Genomic DNA, 9,888 nt, shown 5'->3' on the forward strand with positions numbered 1-9,888 from the left:
ATAACATTTTTTTAAGTGAAAATATAAATAATTAGATCATTTTCAAGATTTAGATAGATGGATTTATGCAACAGTTAATCTGTCTTATGCATGTTATTAAATTCAAGTAATATTGTAATTTGCTTAGATTTCGAAAGTTGACCTCTAATTTAAAACCAACTCATGCTGGCAAATTTAGAGCAACCAATAACATTAACAATTAAAATGTGAACTAAAAGTATATAATTGTCTATGCGACGACGGATATGGTTATAAAAACTATAAACTATGGTAACGAACATCATTGTCAACTGTAATTTAACTCATTTGACTAGAATAGTAAGCTTTCTCTTGTATGTATATGCATGTGTTATACTTTAATACAATATACAAATACACATTAATTAATTGATACTAACATAAATTTTTTCCTCTGTATATTAATTTATTATATTACTACATACGTATATACATACATGTGTATAATCAACAATAAAAAAAGAAACAAAAACCTTTAAGAGACGCATCAATTCAAACAAAAAAGGAATAAAAAATGAGCACAAATAATACAATCTAAATTTCGTAATGAAGTAAACCACTAATAGATAATCAAAAAGTAGATCGATGCTATAAAATCTCTTTGTATTTTTATTTTTTTTTTGGGTACATACTATGTAATCTCTCTATGACGTTGAATAACTTAATAGTACAACTAATTAAATAACGTATGATATAAAATTTCCTATCAAAGGAATGCTGTCCAAGTTTTTTGGAGTTATTATATTTAGATCATTTTATAGATTTAGAAGATGGATTTAGACAACAATTATAAAAACATTTTTTTGAAGAGACATTATCTTGTAATTAAATATCTAAGTTATATTACAAAATATGTTATCGGGGCCAGTCCTATCATTTTATAGGTCCGGGGCAAAGTAAAAAAGAAGGGCCCTTAATATAAAGTTAAAGTGTTTATACATATATATATATTATATATATATATTATATATATATATATATATATATATATATATAGTTCAAAAGATTGTGTTAATTGAAAACAATTCAAGGATAACTTTGAATTTTTATTTACATATAATTTTTTTAAGACTTTATTAAAAAAAAAATAGTTGACTAATCCTGGAGTAGTGATCATTCAAACTTTGGGCCCCTACATGAAGTTTAATTATAAATTAATTTAATCTAATAATAAAATAATAAAAACATATTAAGTGTCAATGAAGGTTGGTACCCTTCATTTATGTCTGTTTTTCTGTTATCTTTTTTTGATACATTAAGCTATAAATGTTGTACTATATTATTTTTTGGACAACAATGCCCCTACCGTTATAACTTCAATTATCTATTTCCATTACTCTTACAATGCACTTGCATGCACCATATATTTTCTTACCTTCTTTAATTATAATAATATATGTAGATATTATGTAAGAATATGTAAAAATAAATTATTAATCATACCATAATTATTAATATACTTTTAAATATATAATATGAATTCTACAACTATAAACTTTGTGAATTTTTTAAAAATTTATAAAATTTTATTTTTAAAAAAATTATAACTATGATTTTAACATTGAATACTAATGTTGGGCATTAGATTTACGCATCGCGCATTGAAAAAATTAGTATTCTCTTATATATATGAAGTATCTATTAATTGAATTATTATATTAAATGATTGTAATGGTTAAGTGAATTTAATGTTAAATAGTAATTTTGAAGTTGTGGGTTCAAATATATGCTCATGCAATAAAATTTTTTTTCTCTTAACATTATCAAAAAAATAAAAATCCAAGTTAGGGGAGCCCTTTCAACATTGGGCCCTGGGCGGGTTCCCATGTTGCCGCCCCTCTGGGCCGGCCCTGTATGTTATATATATTTGTTTACAAAGTATTTTATAGAAATATAATAATATTAATATTTTGTTCAATAGTTACACATGATAACCTACGACACATTTCACAACACATAAAACATGTAGGGAAAAAATTATCACTATCAAATATCAACATGTGCTTGTAAGATAAGGAGTTCATATTGTTAGAATATTTTATTCTAATCTTATTGTGTTTCAAATACCATTTTGCCAGGGACAAGAGAACTGTCCCTCACTCGACATTACCACTAATTTAAGGGAATCTAAAGTGGCCAAAACAGCTAGCACGCTTTTGCCAAAGAATGGAACTACAATCCACAAAAAAAGAGGAGAAATGTATATGTCTTCTCTCATACAAACAGGCGGGATATATGTCTTCTCTCATACAAACCAATCACTTGGTCAGAAACAGCCCACACAATGGCCTGTCCAGGCGGGATCCTCATAAGCCGGGGAAGTAACCCTTCCACAAAGCACGTATACCTTCTTCGGTACGGTGTATATAGTTGAGATGGCATGAGACAGTCCTCTGTACTTCAAATCACCCCCTGATCGGCTTTGAGCCATCAGCCTCGTTTTCACGTCGAAAGGTCCAGTGCATATAGGACCAGCTGTCCCTGCAAGGAAACCCGAAATCATAGACTGCCATGGCTGAAGGACATTCCCATTATCAAATGCATTCTTGGCTGTGAACATTGCCGCCTGGTTCGTCCCATTTCGCATAACTGTTGGGGCAGCCCCTGCCCACAGACCACGAATCCCGTTTTCACGAACAATCATTCGGGCTTAAACCTCTCTGCTGTTGTAGTCGGATTTTCACCACCTGCATCAACATAACTAGCTGAGCTATCGACCTTAGACACAATAGAGATGTGACTTAGGGCCGCAATGATCAGAACCAAAAGACCAGCTATTAGAGCATGATGTAAAGGGGATAATGTGAATTAGTCGAGGGCCTTCTGGTCTTTGATCATCTTGGCAGTTCCAACGGCTTTTGCCGCCCTTTCTTTGTATATATGCTCTTCTTGTATTCGTCTAACAGAATGAATGAAAACATTCTCATCATTCTCTTATCTCAATTCCTCTCTGCTTTTTCTGTTCATCTCCTTGGCTGATCTCCGACATGGTATAAGAGCAAGGAAGGAGATCCTACGCCGGAGCAGTTACCGGCATGGGAGAAGCCAGCCAGCCGTCGCAACCACGAATGAATCAACCACCGATCAACGCTCCACCGATTGTAGCTCCGCAGCGGAATCAGACTGAAGATGTTGAGAATCCTTTGTATCTCAACTCCAATGAGAATCCAAACACCATCCTTGTCAGTCCTCCTCTCAATGGCAGTTCGAACTATGCTTCATGGAGCATCTCAATGCAAGTTGCATTAGAGGTGAAAAACAAATGGTTCCTCATCGATGGAAGCTTGCCGGCGCCGGACAGAACTCAAAACAACTATCCGATTCCTGCAAGGCTTAGGTGATGACTATAATCCGCTTAAATCTAACATCCTTGTGCTTGATCCTTTGCCAGAAATGTACAAGGTGTTCGTTATGACGGAAAAGTTCGAGAGACAATTGAACATCACTAGCTCAAACCTGCAATTCAACCTTGCCAATGCCGTTCACAATGAACTCAGCTCCAATGACGAAAACAGTGTAGCAGCAGTGAACTACTATAACGGAAAGAGAAACATGAACTCAGGTAATGGAAATCGAAATGCTAAATGCACTTATTGTGGAATGACTGGTCACACCGGTGGAGAAGTGCTATAAGAAGCACGGCTATCCACCGGGATGGATTCGGGGTTCAAATCCAAGGGAAAACAGCCGGCAATGGCAGCCTCTGCTAGCTCGGACAATGCTGCCACTTCTGAACAGCTTCAGAAACTTATATCTCTCCTACAGATCCAAGTTGATCAACACCAGACTCCTACTACTGCTGCTGCCGTCTCTCTTATTCCCAATCTCACAGAACATGGAGCTCAAGCAGAAGGCAAGTCCTATTTCACTTCTCATATAAATTCTCTTAATCTTTGTGATTCCACTTGGATTTTGGACTCGGGAGCAACTAATCATATAGTGTGCTCTCGAGAGTTTTTTAATAATTGTTGTGAAGTTAAGGGAGCTACTGTGAACCTACCTAATGGAGAGAGAGTTGTCGTTCAACACAAAGGAGATATCAAACTGGCAGAAGATCTATGGCTGAAGAATGTGTTACACATTCCGGACTTTAGATTCAACATTGTGTCAGTCAGTAGATTGCTACAAGACTCATCTCACATTTTGTTGTTTAACTCTGGCCAGTGCTTCTCCAGAAAGCTGGGATGACCAGTGGTTTTGCTAGGGAAGAAGACGGTTTGTACCTGCTGTGTCAACCACCAAAGATCAATTCCTACAGCAACTCTGTGATGAAAGTTGATAGTGCAGACCTTTGGCACAAGCGTTTGGGACACTTTCCCATTAATAAGATCCATCATATAAAGAATGTATCTGTTTCTTATCCTAAGCAATTGCCATGTAATGTCTGCCACTTATGCTAAACAGAAACGTGCCATTTTTCCTTTAAGCAACACTATGTCAAATAAATGCTTTGATCTAATCCATGTTGACATTTGGGGGTCCCTTCATGGTTGAATCTCTAGGAGGAGAGAGATATTTTCTAACGATTGTTGACGATTTCTCTAGATACACCTGGGTTCACCTCATGAAGAACAAATCCGAGACAAGGGCTATGATCAAAATCTTCCATAAACGAGTCCAAACTCAACATGGAGCAGTTATCAAACTATAAGAAGTGACAATGGAAGGGAATTCAACATGAATGATTTCTTTGATGAAAATGGATGGTTCACCAAACATCGTGTGTGCAACACACCCCAACAAAACGCAGTAGTTGAGCGCAAACATCAACATATTCTAAACGTAGCTCGTGCTCTCAGATTCCAGGCTAACTTACCCCTTAAATTTTGGGGTTTATGTATTTTACATGCTGCTTTCATCATAAACAGGTTGCCATCCCCTGTCACTGCTTGGCTTAGTCCATATGAAAGGTTGCACGGAAAGAAGCCTAGCTTGGACAATGTGAAAGTTTTCGGATGCTTGAGTTATGCTGCTACTCTATCACAGGGCAGACACAAGTGCACCCTCGCAGTAGACAATGTGTGCTCATTGGTATTCCAGCTCACATCAAAGGATACCTGCTCTATGATCTACAAGATAATTCCATCTTTATATCTAGGGATGTGATCTTCTACGAAGATTATTTTTCCCTTTGCTGACAAAGTAGCCTATGCTGACAAATATCCCTCTCAAATGGATACTCCATCTCTGCCCAACATTCCTGTCAATAGCCGTGAAGAAGCTGCTGATCTAGGCATCCTCCATAGTCATGTTGATTCGATGAATGACACCCACAGCAGTATTGGATTGCCTATGATGCAAGATGAATCAAAATCCTCATGAAACGCACAACAGATTCTGCTTCCCATACAGAATTCCCGCCGAACATTATATGCCAAGCAATGAAGTCTCTTTACATGCCACTTCTGATGAAGAATGCTGTGAGGACACTGCCGTAACCATCCACAATGCTCAGCCAAGGAGATCTAGCAAATCTCGCAATGCCCCTCTAAACTTCAGGACTACTACTTTGATGCCATTATGAGCTACAAGACATCTCCCCATTCTCTGTCGAAGGTTATATCCTATGCCAACCTCAGTCCCTCACATAAAGCCTTCTCCATGGCAGTATCCACAATTAAAGAAGCCAAGAACCTACCAACAGGCCATGCCAAAATGAATGTTGGAAGAAGGCCATGGATGCTGAAATTGCAGCTTTAACAGGATAACCAAACATGGGAGTTAACTGATTTACCACCGGGAAAAATTCCCATTGGTTGCAAGTGGATTTTCCAAGGTGAAGTTGAAAGCCGATGGCACGATTGAAAGACATAAGGCACGGCTCGTTGCTAAGGGCTATACGCAGCAGCTTGGCATCGATTACCTTGACACATTCTCTCCAGTGGCGAGACTGACTACTATTCGGCTCTTCTTAGCTGTTGCAGTATCTAAGGCATGGGAAATTCATCAAATGGACATCAATAATGCCTTTCTTCACGGTGACTTGAACGAAGAAGTATATATGTCTTTACCTCCTGGTTTTCACAGCAAACAAGCCGAATCAAGTATGTAAACTTCGACGATCTCTATACGGATTGAAACAGGCCAGTCGCCAATGGAACTCCAAGCTCACTGCTGCTCTAGTTCAGAATGGATTCCCATCAGTCCAAATCTGAACCATCTTTGTTTACTAGAGGTATGGATACCAATTTCATTGCTTTGTTGATCTATGTGGACGATATAATAGCTGCCAGTCCGAGCATATCTGTCATCAAATCTGTTAAGCAATTCTTAGACAAAGAGTTTAAAATTAAAGATCTTGGCCCCCTAGGCTACTTCCTTGGAATTGAAGCTAGCAAAGTGAAAGGAGGCATGAATCTTTGTCAACGAAAATTCGCTCTGGACATCTTAGAAGAGGCTGGTTTCCTGGAAAGTAAGCCAGTACCAACCCCCATGGTTCAAGGCTTAAAGCTAGCTCGTAATGATGGCACACCCCTGGCAGATCCGACCATATTCAGAAGATTGGTAGGGAGAATGCTATACCTTACTGCCACATGCCCAGACATAGCATACTCCGTTCAACAGCTCAGTCAATTTGTTGATTGTCCTACGGACAACAACACTTAATAGCCGCTCATCGTATACTGCGTTACATTAAATTGTCACCTGGCCAAGGCTTACTATATACTTCAGATTCTCAACTTCAGCTCCAGAGTCTTCTCAGACTCCGACTGGGCAGCATGCGGTGACACTCGAAGGTCCATCACCGGATATTGTGTATTTCTAGGTGACGCCCTTGTGTCATGGAAATCCAAGAAGCAGATGACAGTGTCTAGGAGTTCCTCCGAAGCCGAATACAGAGCCTTGGCAGCCACAATCTGTGAGGTACAATGGCTTGTCTATCTCTTACAAGACTTGCACATCCAGCTGGACAAACCAGCCACCTTATTCTGCGACAGCAAATCCGCTATAGCCATAGCGGAGAATCACGTCTTCCACGAACGCACCAAACATATTGACATCGACTGTCATATCGTTCGGGAGAAACTTAACCAAGGCCTCATTAAGCTTCTGCCCGTATCCTCCGCCAATCAAGTGGCCGATGGTTTTACTAAGCCTCTTGGCTCTCAGATGTTCCAGACCTATGTATCTAAGCTGGGCGTTCAAAAATTTACACGCTCCAGCTTACGGGGGGGGGGGGGGGGGGGGGGGTATTAGAGCATGATGTAGAAGGGGATAATGTGAATTAGTCGAGGGCCTTCTGGTCTTGATCATCTTGGCAGTTCCAACGGCTTTTGCCGCCCTTTCTTTGTATATATGCTCTTCTTGTATTCGTCTAACAGAATGAATGAAAACCATTCTCATCATTCTCTTATCTCAATTCCTCTCTGTTTTTTCCGTTCATCTCCTTGGCTGATCTCCGACACCAGCAAATCAAACTACATCTGAAACGAAAGACTAAATACGCATGTCTACATGCAACTTGAAGACCCGAGATAGAAGCAAGAGATTCAAATAAAAGCTAATTTGCCAGCTACGATGATAAAATAAGGTTCTTTAGTAATGAAAATCTTGCAATCAATAATAGATAAGTGAATTTCCTCTTCAATCATATAGTTAGTCAAAGAATGCTGAATTTCACATTACACTGAAATTTACAAGATTTCAAATATTTTGATAATCCAAATATTGAGTTATATCGTGATGATACCCTAGAGCATATCTATACTTTGTGGACAAATTGGAGGTCACTTTTGAATATAAAATTTCTGAGACCTTGCATCAAGTAAGACCGAGGCTTTAAAAAGTGTTCCACCTGGAGTAGATGTTGAAGATGTGAAGTGGTTTGTCACTAACAAATTTATGACAGAAAAGTTTCAAGTATGTTGATCTGATATGGTAATGACGGTTTTATATATTATAAAAAAATATTTTTTATTTAAATAATCACTACATTTGAAAGTTATGCAGAAAATCAGTTAGCAAAACACTAAGAAATAGTCAACATCAGATATGGGAATGCCTATCGCACAGGGAGTAACCCACATAGAGAAATCATATTGAAAATGTACTAAAAAAACAGTTCTGCTAGTTATATATGAATTTTTTTTTCTTTTTACCTAGAATGACATTTGTTTTTCTCAACTTATTGGGAGGTAAAGATTCACAACCGCCTGACTTGGGAGTAATTTTCTTAAAAGACTAGAAGCAAAATTGAAAAATTAAATGGGACAAAAGAAGAAGAAAAATATGTAAGCTAAGTGTCATTATTTAGCCTTTCTGCATTAATCTTTTTATCTTGATATACTTCTGCATTAATCTTGTTTACTTGTAATCTTTTTATAGAATGAAATTGTGAAGATTATTAGGTCTAACCCATCACTTTCAAACCTTGAAATTGTTGAAAAACATTTTTGGACAACAACGTCATGGTCATGTATATGGTTATGGGGGTGGAGTGAAGCGAAGAAACTTAAATGACACAAAATCTATTTACATCAAAGAGCTAGAGGCTAAACTCCATGAGAAGGATGAAGAAAACCGTGACCTTAAGAAGCGCATGCATATATTTGAAAGTAGGTCGATCCGAATAGAGAATGGAGATCCACCATTAGTTACAACTACAACTACTAGTGATGACATCCAACAGGTACATAAAGTTAATGGAGAGAAACCTTTAATGTTGTTTATTATATAAGGAAATAACTAACTGATATTATTTTTTGAGTTCCTTATACAAAATGACTAAATTTTTATTATTGGCAGGGTGCTTAGAACTCAAGATATGAACATTAAATAGCGAAATTTCACAGAAATTTTGCACAAATTCAAACCCTAATTCCCCAACCCTAGCTTAAATCCAAAATTGTTTAGCATAAACACACACATTGATACAATCAGATAACTTTTGGATGAATTTTGACAGCTTATTACATTACAATAGAAAAGCTAACCTTAAAAGCTAAACCTCAGTTCTTCACGGCGGCGGCGGTTGGACCGACGACGACAGAGGATGGAGGCGGCGATGGCGGCAGAGGTTGGACACGGCGACGGCGTCGAAGCTTGGACGCGGCGGCGGTAGGATAATACCTATAGTTTCATTTTATATACACTATAGTTTTATTACAACACAACTACAGTAATGTTTTGATATAACTACAGGTTCCAGGGACGGAGCCAGAAAATGCTTGAGCGGGGGCGAAGTTTAAATGAAAGTTAGCAATATCAATTACGAAATATCAAACAATCATAATAAGATTAAAATACAAAATATATTATAAATTACAATAGAAATTTTTTGATAGATTAAACGATAGTTAGAATCAGGAGCAAAAAAGTATACTTGAGTGAGGTAAAAATGTAAAATAATTTGAATAAAATGAAGCATAATATAAAGGGAAAATGGCACTTTTCCCCCTGTGTTATATGCTTATAGCACTTTTTCCCCCTGAGTTATTCATGCATTCACATTTGCCACCTCAATTATTATAGAAGTGCGGTTTTTCCCCCTGATAATATTAAATGGACATTTCTACCCTTAAAACAAATATTTTATTTATTTCTCTCTTCACCAAATTATTGCTTATACGTAGGATGACCACGTTCGGTTCGAACTGAACCAAACACTATAGCAATCAAATTAAAAAATTTCGGTTATGATTCATAACATAACCCAATATTTGGGTTTCCGTTTATTAAAATCGTGAACTGGAAAAAAATAGATCCTGAACCGTGAACCGGAGGTTCAAATCGGAACAACTACTAGCAATAGCTTAAATTAGAATTATAATATTTGCAAATAGTGTATGTTTTTTTCCGCATTTATATTGAGTCTCACATATAAGTATATATAATCGCGATTTGAGTTTTATTTTGAACCGTCGGTTCACG

The 9,888-nt window shown here is 37.3% G+C and overlaps 1 pseudogene; it reads right to left on the reverse strand.

Annotated features, from left to right (window-relative positions):
* Positions 1 to 2,232: 2,232 nt before the first annotated feature.
* Positions 2,233 to 2,948, reverse strand: LOC109192638 (annotated as a pseudogene).
* Positions 2,949 to 9,888: the final 6,940 nt, after the last annotated feature.

Source organism: Ipomoea nil, unplaced genomic scaffold (assembly GCF_001879475.1).
Source record: "Ipomoea nil cultivar Tokyo-kokei standard unplaced genomic scaffold, Asagao_1.1 scaffold1790, whole genome shotgun sequence".
NCBI classification, from domain to species: Eukaryota; Viridiplantae; Streptophyta; class Magnoliopsida; order Solanales; family Convolvulaceae; genus Ipomoea; species Ipomoea nil.